The sequence below is a fragment of the Trachemys scripta genome, chromosome 12 (assembly GCF_013100865.1).
Source record: "Trachemys scripta elegans isolate TJP31775 chromosome 12, CAS_Tse_1.0, whole genome shotgun sequence".
Taxonomy (NCBI): Eukaryota; Metazoa; Chordata; order Testudines; family Emydidae; genus Trachemys; species Trachemys scripta.
The window spans coordinates 6008764-6024413 of record NC_048309.1 but is presented as its reverse complement, the minus strand read 5'-3'; the positions used below and the strand labels follow the sequence as shown (position 1 = coordinate 6024413).

The following is a 15650-nucleotide window of genomic DNA, read 5'->3' as shown; positions in this document are numbered from 1 at the left end:
GAGCTCCGGAGACACTTGCTAATCTGCTGTGGTGCCACCCGTTGGGTGTCTAATGGGCCATCTCAGCATAGCAGTACCGGAACCTCATCAAGACATTGGAGCCGTGGGAAAGGAAACATTCTCTTCTAAGCAGTTTGCTGATATGGAGTCTAAGCAAAATGTACCTTGTATTTTTTTGGGATCCTCCCCTCTGGGCTCTGAATTTCACTAAGACCATGCCAGAGTGGGCTGGCATATAAACTAGCTGAAAAACAGTGTGCGTGAAGTGAAGATCAAAGAGCGCCTGTGCTAGACTCCACTTGGAGACTTGAAGTGTGGTGAGCTATTGGGAAGTGATGGACTGATTCTCCCAGACTGGTGATTACAGACTGAGCTCCTGCTGTATCTCACTGAGCTTCCTATTCCCTGCTCAGACGAGCAAACACAATGCTATCAGCCTTCCACAGTTTGTAAATCTGCCTTTGTCTTTCCCTTCATGCTCTGCCGAGCAGCGTTCTGAGGCTGTTGTATCACACAATAGATAAGTCCCCTTCTGCCAGGAAATGCAGAAAGGCTTATGCTTGTCTTTGTGAAATGTATTCTATCCACATCTGATTTCAAGTGTTAATGGCTAATGTTTATAATTCTCCATCATATTGCTCAGGTTTTCACTTTACTGCCCTATATACTGAAGGCTAGATGTTTTAAAGAAATGTTCAAACCTGCAATGTATGTCCCACTGTCTGTCTGTCCCAGTTGTACCTGGGCCAAGGAAGTCCTGGTTAAGGTCTGGCTCAGAATCAGGTCTTCATTCTCCTAGAAATCTTCCAGCATTTGTGACTGCATATAAAAACTCTGATAGTTCTAAAGTGAGTGGCTGCTACACAGTTTTAAGTATCTTTACAATACACATTTTATTGACATTAGCAATTAGTCATCACACCGATACTACAAACGTGTAATAAACTGTATCAAACTCTCAGTTCTAGTCCTGGGTGGGATTTTCATAAGCACTCATCATTAACCTAATTCTCCTATTGAAGTCAATATGAGTTTGACCAGTGGTTTCAGCGGGAGCGGAGTTATGCTAGCGCACACGTGAATAATATGGTGTCTGTGATATCTCATACATGCATCATTGTCCAACTCTGCTTACGGCAGGTCTAGATAATGTGGTGGTTAAAATACTGTTAGTTACATGGAGCCTTGTCTACCCTAGCACTGTAACTAACCAGCGTTACCACTGGTGGGCCAGAACTACTGACTGCAAAGGGAGGAACTTTTTGGCAGAAAAACAGCATAAATAAGGCCACATATACCAGATTGCCATCCATGATACCAGTGACAGTGCAAACTGGAACATCCTCTGTGAACAAGGGAGTACGAAAATGACTCGAAAGAGGATGAAGAATCTTGAAAGTAAAAACTCCGCATTGTTGTGCATTCATCTAATCTGTAGTCTCCGTCTAACTTTGCTTTCATCACACTGCAGACCCTGTTGTTTGTATTGTAGTAGCACCTAGAGGTTGACATCAAGAGGTCCTGTTGTGTTGAGCGCTCTATAAACCTGTAAATAAAACTTGGGAGCTCCTACTCTCGGATAATGACAAGGTCAGGTCCTTGTGCATGATTAACAGCAGTCTAATTTTCTTTATGGCCGCCAGAGGGGGTTATTTTACTACCTGTTTCAATTAAACAATTGAAGCCAGTTTAAAGGCTGTAGAGACTAGAAATTTCGACACAATGCTAGCAGCCTTGTTCATCTCCTTACTCCCCATCTTCTCACCACAGCCTCTGTTCCCTGCACCTCTTCTCTGCGTCCGACTTTTACCATAACGTTACGCTTGGACACTGCGATGTTCTTCCTTTGTTGTTGCTTCTGTAGCAGACATAGCGAGTGGCTGTGCCTGTGGTTTTTGGGACTTCCTTTCTTCTGCTGCATCTTACTGGATGAAGCCCGTTTAAAGTGCTGGGTTTAGTCTGATTCCATCCAGGAGAGTTAACCCTCATCTCGTCAACCTGGTCCTCAGCCTTTAGACTAACACAAACTCTTTTCTTTGTGATGGGAAGGTAGTGGGGGTCAGAAAGAGAGGAGGGTGGTGTTCCTAGGGCTTGTTGTATTGTTTCTTCGCACCACCCAATGCCTGATCCAGTGCCGTTGATCAGAGGCTCTGGTCATGTCTGCTCCAGCAATTGCTCAGAGAGCAAATGTTTTAAAGTAGGTCTGGCTAGGATCACACGGAACACAGCAGAAGGAGCCGTTCCTGGCAAGTTAAGTGCAATGTTAATTATAACATAATTAGTTTTTAGGGTAGCAGCCGTGTTAGTCTGTATCCGTAAAAAGAACAGGAGTACTTGTGGCACCTTAGTCTAAATTTGTTAGTCTCTAAGGTGCCACAAGTACTCCTGTTCTTTTAACATAATTAGTGTGTTCTCACTGCACTGTGGAAGAGTGGGGGGTTGAGTACAGAAGCTGAGGGATTAGTCCTTACGCGTCTAAAGTTCGTGAGACCTTCCATCCCCTGGGGAAGATTTTGGTTCCAGAATCAGCTATGGCCTGTTTATGAAATATTCCAATGATTGAGAGGCAGAGTAAGCTATTAGATAAGGCACAGGACTGGGAAGCAGGAGCCTTGAATTGTTTTCCTGACTCTGCGATTCACCAGCTGAGAGACCTTGGGCAAATCACTTGACCTCTCTGGGGCTCTTTCCCATGCAACCCTTTGGCCTGCCTATTTAGTTTGTCAGCTGTTCTGAGCAGCGACCATCTGGGCGCTTGTACAGTGCCTCGCATAACAGAGCCCTGATCTTGGGCTGCCAGGCACAACTGTAATACACATAATATATAATTCTCAAGGAGGAGCCTGTGGTTTTCTCCCCATCCTTCCATTTATGCCATGGTTGTCTATCTCTACATATGCAGCACATTTCATAATCATCATAGCTGGGGCAATCTTCCTCTTTTGCAGTTAGCCCCTTTCCTGGAGAAGCAGTATAACTAATCTGCGCCATACGCACCGCAAGGAGATGGTATATTTCCAAAGAGGGATGGGAGAAACTGCCCAGGGGTTATATGGTGCTCTGTGGGAGCAGTGGGTTTTTTATCTTTCTCATTAGGGAAGCAGGAGTGGAGTGTGCTGCAGAGATAGCATGCTCAGGCCTGTGGGTGAGGGGCCTTTCATCCTTCTTTGCTCAGTGATCTCTCTAACATCTGTCCCTCTTATGCCTGGGTCAAGCCAAGTCATTTTCATAAACACCAAATTCACTCTCTAGTACATGCTTAAGGATGAGACTTTGCTTTCTAAGAGAACTTTATTATCCCTTGAGTTCTGACCTTTCTTAGGCAGCGTTCTACAGGCTCCGTCTTCCCTGCTCTGGACCTACAGGCAGGATTCATAAAACAACTATGTGCATTTGCTTATCAAGTGCTCCACCTTTTTTTTAAAGGGGAAGTTCCCATTTCCTACTAAACAAATATTTAAAAATTGCTAGAAAATACATAAGTCTGCAATAAAACCGTTGCTACAACAACCTATATTCCAGGGTCCTCAGACAGGCAAATATGGCCATTTTAAAATAAATGTTATGCTAGATTCCACACTGCTTTTCTCATCCACACCCTTTTCTGTTTTTGCTGGAATAGCAGTAGCTGAATGCAGTGTGTTTCCTTGGCATAGCTCACTAAGCATGACTTAAAAGGAGGAGATAAGAGCACAGAGCAAAGGGATATTGAAATCCAATTAGAGGTGTGACAGGTAATTCTGATATTGACATGATAGGGGTAGGAGCACTTCCTGTCCCTCTGGAGTGTCTCCATAGGGAACCAGATCCATTTAGACTAACATGACACTACAGCCTTGGTTTGGGTTTTTTTTAAACCTGGGGACTATTGGAGGGAGGGAGAAGGCTTGGAATAACCTCCCTCCCCAACACACACACCAAGAATGGTGAGGAAAAGGGGAATGGAGAAGACATCGCTCTTAGATGGTTTGTCTTACACAAGTTTGTTGATTTCCAGTGTTGCGCGCACTCATGATTCTTATCACAAGTCTCGTGATATTTGCTTTGTTTCAAGCTCTAGCTTCTGGAGTCATGTGATGAGAGAATCTCAGCTTTTATTTGAAAAAATAAGTAAATTTCTAGCCGTAATGTTTCTGGAGGAAAAACTTAAAAACATGACCCCTAAAGACTCAAAACCCAGAAAGCAAAGAAAAGCCCCCTCTCTCTACAAATCTATCTTTTGTAAATTGTTCTTATGATTTCAACGGGCTTGATTCATGATACTTATATGCTCAGGGTTGGCAATACTCTATTTCTATTGGAAAAAGCAGTATATAGTGAGCAAGTTTCCTCTGGTTATACTGGTGTTGCACCATTGACCTCAGTAGGGTCCCATATCTATGGTATTTTCTGGAATGAAAGGTAGAACGATCAAGGATGTGAAAGTTCCAGTCTTAGATTTGTAACTGGTTAATGAGAAGTTGTGGAATAGCATGCTCATTTTCTGCCAGCACTATGTAATAACACTCCCTAGCCTTGGATACATCTGCTGTTCTGTCTCTTAGGCTTCCAAGATAGAAACAAAGGGTGGACCAAATTCTCTAGAGCATATGGGCACTTTTAGAACTTCCCCAGTGCAAAGCTGTCCTAAATCTGGCTTAGCTGGCCACAGGAGCATTCCCTCTGGCAAGGGGTGTTCTTAAGTGGAGTGGCCCCGGTGTTGGAGCACAAAGCCACCTTTGCACCCCTCAGCTGCAGGGAGCAGTCCTCCAACCTTGCTGAGGATTTTGGCCTCCAATGTGTACTACCCTCCATCTTTTGTTTGTTGTTCTGCAGTTGCAATGCAGAAAGCAGTGAACTAACCTGCAACCGGCCCCAGCGCTGGCTCGTAGCTACGTAGCAGAATATAAACCTGAACAGAAGCACTCTCACTCTCACGCACTTGATGGAAACAGTCCCTAAAATCAGTTTACAGCCACTATTAGCACTGTAGAATCCCTAAGTTTTTGCTGATTTGAATAAGTATCAGTGGAAAAATGAAACACACATGGAGGTTAAGTCCATTAATGGCTATTAGCCAGGATGGGTAAGGAATATGGAGATATACCTAGCTCATTGAGCTGGAAGGGACCTTGAAAGGTCGAGTCGAGTCCAGCCCCCTGCCTTCACTAGCAGGACCAAGTACAGATTTTTGCCCCAGATGCCTAAGTGGCTCCCTCAAGGATTGAACTTTCAACCCTGGGTTTAACAGGCCAATGCTCAAACCACTGAGCTATCCCTTCCCCCATGGTGTCCCTAGCCTCTGTTTGTCAGAGGGTGGTGATGGATGGCAGGATGGGGCATCTGGCATTGGCCACTGTCAGTAGACAGGATACTGGGTTGGATGGACCTTTGGTCTGACCTATTACGGCCATTCTTATGTTCTTATGAGGATGAGGTATCTTTTATTAGACCAACTTCTGTCTCTTTCACCAACAGAAGTCATCTTTTATTGGACATATCTCACCTATCTTGTCTCTAGTAGCCTGAGACCCATCCAGCTGCAACAACAGTAATGAACAATCATTTCTGGCATCAGGCAAGTGCCATTGTATGTCCTAGTTGGGAGCATGGAAATAATTGAATACCAAGATGCAGCCAGCCTCTTTTATACTTCTGCCTGCAGGCCCTGAGCTGCAATATGGAGAACAAAGTTTGGACAAATAATAATGCAAACTTTACCGTCATTGACAAGGATGACTTTGACGGTCCGCAGCATCCTCTGCATTGTGTCTGAAGCGCCGTCACATAAATAAAATGCGTAGCAAACCTTTTTTTTCCATTTTGATGACTCACACATTTATCATTTATAAACAAGCTCATCCAATTCCCTTGTGTGTCCCTCATCCCCACTCAAAAATAGAACCGGTGGTGCTGGAAGCTTCTGCGTGATATAACAACGTTCAGAATAGTGAGCTGCAAAATAAGACATCCAGTTTTACCCAGCTCCTCTGTCTCTTCTGTGTTTCTAATGAGTTGATTTGGTTACTAATCCTCTGAAATGGAAAAATTCAGATATGCTAAATCCTCTGGAGAGGAAACCTAGATGAAATGACTCTGTGGTAGTGTATGCATATTCATCGTATCCAAGGACTGCACAATGATAAGTTGTATAGTATGTTTCATCTGATAGCTAATTAAACATCTGTGTGTGTGTATGGGGGGGAGGAGGTGTATATCTAAGGATCATGTTTCTCACCCCTAAAATGCAGCTAGCTCTGGAGTGGAGCTTAACAGATGCTTAGCAGTGCCTTCCACAGTATGCAACACTTCAGAGTGTGGACTAAAGATGATGAAACTGCAGTGGGCTTCCTTGAAGTAAAACGAATGTCGTTCTGTGTCTTTAGGACACATTTGGTTATGGTGTTAACACCCTTATTTTCATGAAAAAGGTGATGGGCTCCAATGGGCTATATTTTGCAGAAGGCCAGGTGGACATGTAACAATGTGTGTACCTCACTGGGTAGACAGTTACTGTGATTGAACATGCCGATTGGGGATTTGTTTGTGCAGATCAGGCAGGCAACTGCACCTGGGACTAAACTTCTGACTTTGTTGATAGCTTGGTCCTTAATGACCAAAAGTGTGAGGAACTCAGCTTTACTCCTCACCAGGAAGATAGCACTTCCCAAAAGATAGTGGCTCTTACCAGGGTCATCTTGAGGGCGGGAGTGGGCAGGATATCTGTAGTGGGTGTAGCAGCACCTCCAACAGGCAGTTTAGGGTGAACTTCCCAGGCATCAGGGCACCCTTGTGCAGAGCTGCTGTGTAATGGTGCCCCCTTTGGTCCCAGCAGGAACTGCATGGTTAGGGACTGATTGGTGAAGAGAGAGTATCAGTAATTCCTTGTTTTTTGTAGGTTAAGTGAATACGTTAATGTTTAGTTTAGATGCATGTGGCACTTTACACAAGGCTATTTGGAGACGCAATAAACCTTTCCTCTTGTATAATCTTTCAAAAATCGGTTGGCAAGTGTTGCAGTACCTTAAATGGTTACCATAGCAGCAAAACATTCTCTCTCTGCCTTAAAGCTTTGCGCTAAATATTTTCCATCTTTAATTTGTTTGTTCTGGAAGAAGTTCAAAATCTGATGGGTAAAATATCAGCAATACCCCAATGGCGTAAACTCTGGAGGGAAGAATAATGCACCTAAGAGGAAAAGCAAGTGGGATCGTAGGGCTGCTCTTCACTACCCAGTAGGAGGGCATGGTTACAATATGGATCATAGCAGTATTGTAAATGAGAGCTAACTGTGTCCGGGTGTAACCTGGTTACAGGGTGATGGGGACTGTAACTTCTAACCGTGGGGCGAGCCGGTCCCCTGGCTTGGCTAGCACTGTGATGGTGTGCACAGAGCTTAGGCTATGCTTGGGAGTGCCTGAGGTCAGAACCATAAAGCCTGTGGTTTCCACTGGTAGCAGCAGTGCAGGGTGCACTTTGCTCGCGGGGAGGGTGGGGAGTCAATTAGCGATCAGTAATTGTTTAGTGAAATAAAAACCAGAGCCACTGGGTAGGGCCAATGATCTGGCACAGGATGATGGGGCCGGATCAGATGCCCGTAAAATGGAAGTCACTGGACCATCAGAGCTGGCCCTCCTGATGAGCTTTGTCTTTAGGCTGAGCACAAGGAAAGGTAAGTTTAATGTAATGAGGCACTGGCTTAAAGTGGGGGCTAGATCTGAGCTGTCCCAAGTTGTCAGCACCCAATGTTCTGTTAACCAGAGCTGCAGCTCCATTCATTGTAACAGTAAACCCAGTCCTTCCCTGAGCGCACTACATCAGAGTCCCTCACCAGCCCTAAATACACACAGGTGACTTGAAACATCACGCTATTGCCAGCAACAATAGAAGTGCAAAGATGCCCCTACTAAAGGTATCCTAAGGTACTGGTGAAGAACCTGCCCAAGTGCACAAGGAGAGCCTGTGTGTTTAGGATGCAGCATGGTCATTGGGACACAGGTTAGGCCAGTGTGTGTGTGTGTGTGTGTGTGTAAAAATATAAATATATAAAGGGCCTTTCTGATGCAAACAGTCCATTTGCCTGGCCAGACTGCACCCACTGTTTGACTTGGACGGGAGCAGTGTAACCACTCTAGATTTATTCAGCCAACTGGATACACTTCTGCTGCTCCTTCATTAGCATAAAGGAAATCCTCATGTCCTATTGGTCAGACAAAAAGCAGCATAGGACCTGGTTGTGTAGTAAAAAGTTTCATTTACCTTGAGGCTACTGTCCCTTCTTCCATGGCTCCCTGATTGCAACGTAGGAGAATCCCCACCACCTCCTTGGTTGCTCCCTCTGCTCAGTGTAGCTAAGGGAAAGTGGCTTTAGGTGAACCAGCCAGGAGACGATGAACTAAATTTAAATTCTGTCCAGCCCCTGTGTGCTGCTGGGCCAGGATCCTGAGGCTCCAAACGCCGTAGTCAACCAAGGAAGAACTTCTCTGGTGCAAGTGTGATGGACACCAGCCGGGCTGAGCTAGGCACTTCTACCGCTGGCAGCCTGATTCTCTTCAGTTTGAGCTAAATTCCAAGCCTCTATAATGGGTGGGTGGGGGGAGGGGGCTGGAGCAGACCCATATCCTCTGTGGCTTGGGTAGAGAAGGGGACCAATATCACACAATGAGCCGAGAATTACAGGGATACGGTGTAGGAAGGCCATAGGCTGCCTTGGTTCAGGTGTTATGCTGGGGGAAGGAGAGGGATCCCATATTGTATAGGGTCCTGGGGATTCTCAGCGGCTGTGGGCACAGAGCAGCCCAGGGCCGGTTGGTGGGTGGGGGTAGACACCCATGTCAATGAGAGCAGTTCTGTTTTATGGCAGGTGCCACAGGAGCCCCAGGGGGATTAGCCCAGAATAAGGAGGGCCAAAAGGTGGGAAAAAGTCACCTTGTAGGGTCTGCATGGGCTGTGGCTGCGTGTACAGCACCAGCTGACAGTGGATGAAAATTGCAGTTACACTGCCACTGCAAGGCCAGCCCTGTCTAAAGGGGGAATCAGAGAAGCTCTGCGTGCTGGCCCTGCCACTCCCATTGGCTGGGAATCATGGCCAAAGGGAGCTGTGGGGGCGGTGCCTGCGGGCTCAGGCAGCGGGCAGAGCTCCCTGACCCCTCTGCCTAGGGGCCGCTGGGACATGCCGGCTGCTTCCAGGAGCAGCGCAGAGCCAGGGCTTAGCCTCACTGCGCCGCCGACTGGGAGCCACCTAAGGTAAGTACTGCCCGGCAGGAGCCTGTACCCCGCACCTCCTCCTGCACCCAACCCCCTGCCCGTGGTCAGAACCCCCTCCTGCACCCAAACTCCATCCCAGAGCTTGCATCCTGCACGCCAACCCCCTGCTCCAGCCCTGAGCCCCCTCCCGGAGCCTGCACCCCACACTCCCTCCTGCACCTCAACCCTCTACCCCAGCCCTGAGCCCCCTCCTACACCTAAACTCCCTTCCAGAGCCCGCACCCTGCCCCCCCCACACTCCAACCCCCTCATCCCCGGCCCCACCCCAGAGCCCTCACCCCCTCCTGAACCCAACCCCCAGCCCTGAGCCCCCCCGCCCCCGCACTCCAACCCCCTCATCCCCGGCCCCACCCCAGAGCCCTCACCCCCTCCTGAACCCAACCCCCTGCCCCAGCCCAGTGAAAGTGAGTGAAGGTGGGGGAGAGTGAGCTATGGAGGGAGGGGGCAGAGCCTCATAAGGGGCGGGGCAGGGGCATGGCCTTGGGGAAGGGTGTTCGGTTTTGTGAAATTAGAAAGTTGGCAACTCAACTCTGCAGATCAGGGCCCAAGTGCTCACCTCTCTCTCAAAGGTCTGAATCCATCCCTGGTGTAGTTCCATTAGAGTCAAGGATACAAAATCCCCAGTGGGTTTGCACTGTCTTAGGCCTCTCAGCTGCCTCTATGGACTGGATGAAGCCATTGGTTGTTAAGCAATTGGGTCTACACGGGTATAAAGGAGCTCGGTGTTCTCCTCTTCACATTCTGCTAATGTTTTAGGCCACTGGAAAAAGAAAACAACCTGTTTATTGCAACGTCAATGTTAAAGAAATGTGTGGACTCTCTGGGAGATAAAGGGAGAAAGTTCTGATGGTTCTGGTGGATTCTCGTTCTCTTTGAACCTCTCAGCAGGAATACAATGCATTGTGGTCATCAAACTGGATTATTAAGATACACAATTGGCTGTGCGATATGACAGCAAAAGTGCGGTAGTCAGTTGTAACAAAGGGAGAGGAGAATTCTCTCAATAGAATTGTGTTGAAGCCACACTTGGAATGCTGCATTCCTGGGCACCTCAATGTCAGAAGGGAGATGTTCGGTGAAGAACCACTACCACAACTGATGGTCTAGGGGGATTAATATGGGGGGAAAGGTTAACCTAAATAGGGATAATAGCATGACTATTGCTAGACCTAGTGGGGGAATGTGACAACTATCTACAGATGTCTGAAGAGTGTGAATGCCAAGCAAGAAGCAGCATTAACAGGAGGCATGAGGAGGAGCTGAGCAGAAGTTATGCAAACTAAATGAAGAATCTAGGCTAAAATATATCCCTGGGGTAACTCTACTCAAACCAGTATAGTTATACCAAGGATTAATTTTGGCCTGATATCACCCAGGAATCTCCTGAGCAGGAGATCTGTGAACTGCGGAACAGTCTCCAAAGGGAAGTGGTGGAAACTGCATGGCTGAGGACATCTTAGATTAGGCTACACAGAACACCAGAGAAGAGTTTGACGGGAACAAGCCCAAGAGGATGAACTAGGGCCCAGATCTTCAAAGGTATTTAGGCACTCAGCTCCCACTGAAATCAATGGCAGTTAGGCTCCTAAGCACCTTGAGCATCTAGGCCTAGAGGATCTAATAGGACTTTTCTCTTCTTGGTCTTATGACCTTGTCATGTATGATCAACCATCCCTGCTGGCTATCCCACTCCTGAAGCCTCCCATACTTTGCTTGCTTGGTCTGTCATCAATTAACTATATAAATATATATGTTTATTATTTATTAATAAATCAATAGCTTGTGTTTATGAATGACTGGGAAGTTCTTTTTTGGCTCATCTCAATAATTTAAGAACCCCCACAGAAAGTTATCAAAGACAGCATAAACCAACTGGACGTGCCCAGGGGTGAATGGACTACCGCTGCTTAGCCGAGCTTTCACCAAGCTCAATTCTTGCAGTGAAGAAGAATTGAAGTTGGCATTAAGGTCCCCGTCTATCTTGATAAGTAGTGGGACCTCGTCTAAGTAAGAGTGGCTCCTTTGGTCAGATTTTCTCCCTTCCTCCTGGTCAAATTCTTCTAGAAATCGAATGTAATCATGATTTTGAGATCTGGCCAGTGAATGGGATGGACCTGGTGGTCATCTGGTCCAGAACTATCAAACAAATGTGATGGGCCTGACCTGCAAACTTCAGTCTGTAGCAGAACAACGCAAGGGGTGAGGTTGAGTTTAATGACCTAGTTCAGACAGATGGCTGTATTCTCCGTCAAAGAAGAACACTCAATCATCAATGTCACAGAGCCAGTGCTCTGGTGGGGATATTAGCTACCCAGTTCCTGCATGGTGAACTGCTGCCTAAGCTGATCTAATTAAATCTGGCATCTGGTTTATTACTACTTCAGCTTTATTAGGCTTCTAACTGAAGCAAAAAGTCTCCCTAGCTGACGTGGCTCACTCCCTGTCCTATCCTCCCCACATTTTCTTTGGCAAGATTTTTTCCTCTGTATCAGTCTCTTGGTTTTTGCTTGTTTCTGCCAGCGAATATTTTTCACTCCTGATTGAGATGAAGGGAATATAATTGCATGTACATCCAATGTCAACAACAACTTTAATTAACTACTTCCTGGTTCTTCTTCTGCTGACCTTTGCAGGCTGAATAGCATTGCTTCTGTGTCTGCCCAAACTTTGGGAAAAGATGTTGGTAATGATGGGAAAGGCCAGCAGCAGCTGAGGTGGTATCCCTCCCTGGGAATAGATGTTAAAGGGCAAAAACAGGTGGCACAGCATAGGCAAATATCATGGCATGGGCAGTGACAGAGCCATGTGGGCTTACTTTTCTTGCCAATTAGACCCCAATCTAAGGGCTTGTCTATACTTACCGCGCTGGTTCGGCGGCAGGCAATCGAACTTCTGGGTTCGATTTATCGCATCTTGTCTGGACGCGATAAATCGAACTCAGAAGTGCTCCCCGTCTACTCCGGTAATCCTGCTCGCCGCGAGGAGTACGCGGAGTCGACGGGGGAGCCTGCCTGCCGGGTGTGGACCGCGGTAAGTTCGAACTAAGGTACGTCGACTTCAGCTACGTTATTCACGTAGCTGAAGTTGCGTACCTTACTTCGATTTGGGGGTTTAGTGTAGACCAAGCCTAGCACATGCTTAACTTTAGTAGGACTTCTCAAGTGCACAAAATTAAGCATGAGTGTTAAGTCTTTGCAAGATCAGTGCCTTAGTTACTAGTTACTAAGAGCTGCAAACAAGGAGATCACCCAGTTTAATATTTGAAGGGGCAAAGTGTTAACTGCAGTTCTTTGTTACAAATGCAAGTGGTGTCTGATTGTCTGAGGAAACGCTTTATGAACTTTGATTTTGGACTCCCAGGATTTGATTCTAGGCTAGTGACTGTTTTTAGGCTACTGAGCGGCATTCAGAACTACATAGTTCTATCTAAGCTAGGAGGAGGATTGCCTTTACTAAACTAGATATAGGACCAAGTCAAGGGGTCAAGACTTACTTTGGCCCTAAGGGTACACTCCAGGCCCCCATATGGGTTTAGTAGAAGCCATTGAAAGATAAATTACTGCCGTCTATTAATTTTTTTCATCATTGTTACTTGTAATAGAATAATAGGAAATCAATGAGTTCCACAGCCTGAGACATCTCACATGCCAAATTATAACTCCAAAGCTCCCTATTGATTTGAGAGCTATTTTAGGGTTAGGGGCGAGGAACAACAATGGATTTTTGGATACAAGGTCTATGTTTAGATCTTCTATGATCATCTCTATGTAACCATGATGCTATTGACACATGGTTCTGTCATTTCTGGCTATATTCCGGTACACCTTCTGATAAAAATACAAACTGCTGAATCCACAATGAAACCACATGGTTACCATAAAATCCTGTGCTCAGTGGTCTGTGAGGTGTCTATTGCTTTGTCATTTCAGTGGTTCAGAGTTCAGGTCCTTCACTCTCAGGCTGGCTGGCGCTGGAATCACTAGGAGAGACCAGATGCCCAGCGACCAGGTCAGAGGAGCACCTCAGGTTCCCTTCTAACTTGCCAGAGGAATGGCACTGACAAGGTCCAGGGGGGGCTGTTGTGAGCTAAGAACTGGAGTAAGTTGGGGTAGACGTTGCTGGCTGGAGGCTGTCTCTCTCTACTGGAGTCACGTGGCAGATCAGCTTCCAGGCTACAGACAAAACCCCTGTTATGGGAGGTGCCAGATGTACATAGATCCAGGTGCACACAGTTACAAAGGCCTGTCAGGCTGCCTCTGACCAGAGCAGTCCGTGACACAGCATGCTGACTTCTAAGCCTATACCGAAATTACCACAGTGCCTTAGAAATCACTGTGACAATCTAAACAGACCCAGCCCTCCTGGATGGGGGGGTGCTAGAGGTTAGTGAAATATAAGGCCTTTAGTGGTATATTTACATAGAAATTTTCATGCCCAAGGATCCCCAAAGTGCTTCATAAATTGTAAATTCAGCACAGAAATGCAGCAACCTCTGGTGCGCAGCATGCCAGCGAGGGAGGCTCAGGTCGGGGAGAGGAAATACTGGCCAAAGCCACAAGGATTAATTACGAGATCTTTCCTATCCCCAGAGAACAAACTGGGCCTCCTGCAAGAGCAGACAGATCTCATCCTCTTTACTCCAGGAGAAAAAAATTCAAAGACAAAAAGCAAGTGGGAACTGAGCAGTTCCGAACGCTGTGTCAACGGTCCTTCGCTTTCTGCAGTGTGCCTCGGGCTTAGAGCACGTGTGGCTTGGCATAGTCTGAAATTGCTGGAGACCTTTGCAATACCTCCAGCAGGTCTAACGGAGAATGGGCCAAGCATGTGGTCTCTGAGGGTTGTCTGGACTGAAATCATGGAGAAATTCCAGCACAGGTAGACTTACCTGAAGTAGTTTGAATCTAGCAGTGTTTCAGCAGGGCTAGCTCACGCTGAAGTGCACGCTGCCACGGTTTCATTGTTCCAGGGCCGGAGCTAGATTAAAGCTAGCTTGGGAACACCTACTCGAGCTGTAGTTGCACCCCGTGACTGCAGCATAGATGTGCCCAGATCGTCTTTGGGCTCGTCTTCAGTAGGAAAAAAGGGGGTGTTCTTGCCTCATGTTAGCTCATGTGAGGTAATAAATGTGAGGTAAAATCACAGGCTGTTTAACATGAGTGAGCAGGTCGTGGTAAACCCTAGACTGCCACTGGAGTCTTTGCCTCCACCTCAGGAATATGAAAACTACACCCTGCCTTGACTTCACTGGGAATGTACCTCATGTTCGTTACCAAGTGCAAGCTACCATCAGATAAGAACACACCCTGTTTCCTAGTCAAGGGGCACCCTTTCAGGCAGTTCTTTCCCTGTGCTGTTTGCGTGGCTTGCCTGTGTGTGTTAATACACAGCTCCAGGCTCTGCCCCACTAAGCCTTTGGAAAGCAGCTTCAGTATTTCATGTGAGAGTCAACTGACTTCATCCCCCGCTGGCGGCAGAGTGCAAAGGCCCTGCTGGCATCTGGAGTTATTAGCGTTCACATTCCTTTTTAATTCTCAGGCTGGGGCCTCTAATTGTCATGGTGTGTATGCTGGGCACAAAGTACCCACTGCATGGTGCCAAGTCCCTGGGACCTGAGGGCTTGTTCTGGCAGGGGAAGCCTGTGTGTGTATGTAAGGGCCTTCCACCACTCCTGTGTCGCCCCTAGGGAATGCAGGTCCCTGTAGCTTTCAGGAGTTGCTTCTCTGGAAGCCTACAGGTGGATGACTCCACCCCGAGTCGCTGCTCTAGCAGTGGTGAGGATCCTCCTGGGCACCAACCCTGATGGGAGAGGGAAGACCAGGTCGAAGGTGACCCCTGTCTATCACAAGGTGTTTAGTTGCTGTTGTCGCCAACCCCAAACTGCTTAACCCTGTGAATTACCCTTGTGCAGGACCCACCTCTGATTTTGCTCAGCTTGTTCCAGCTCCTTAATGAGCACTTTCCCCCTGATTTCAGGGGAGAGACACACTCCACAGCCTATTGAAAACCACACCTTCCTCCTCAACCTTAGCGTTGTTTATTAAAGCCACTTCAGGCCAAGGGCAGCGGCAGTGCTAGGGCTCTGAGCCTCTTGGAGCAGCCAGCTGGCTTTCCCCAGGTACAACACAAGGGTTCTTTCATCCCAAGGCAGTTTGCAGGGAGAAAGGGAGGAACCCAAAGTAAGGATCAAATTGCAGCAGGCTCCACCTCCAAATGACATGCTCCAGGGGAAAAACATTAGGTACCCGCACCTACCTGTTACGCAGCCAGGATTGAGCATAGTCAAGGGGGAGAGGGGAGGAAATCATCCTTTGGAAACAGCCCCCTGAGTGCTCCCGAATTTCCTGCTTCCCATCTTCTCCCGGAGACGCTGCAAACAGCCTATACCAGGTGCCTTAGCTCTGCTA

At 47.1% G+C, this 15650-nt stretch overlaps 1 long non-coding RNA gene across 1 annotated transcript; it reads right to left on the bottom strand.

Moving 5' to 3' along the window:
* Nucleotides 1-380: 380 nt before the first annotated feature.
* LOC117885349 lies at nt 381-15638 on the bottom strand. Its single transcript, XR_004647794.1, has 3 exons — nt 15499-15638; nt 9803-10006; nt 381-2243 (listed from the first exon to the last, which is right to left on the bottom strand). It is a non-coding gene; the product is annotated as an uncharacterized LOC117885349 (long non-coding RNA).
* Nucleotides 15639-15650: the final 12 nt, after the last annotated feature.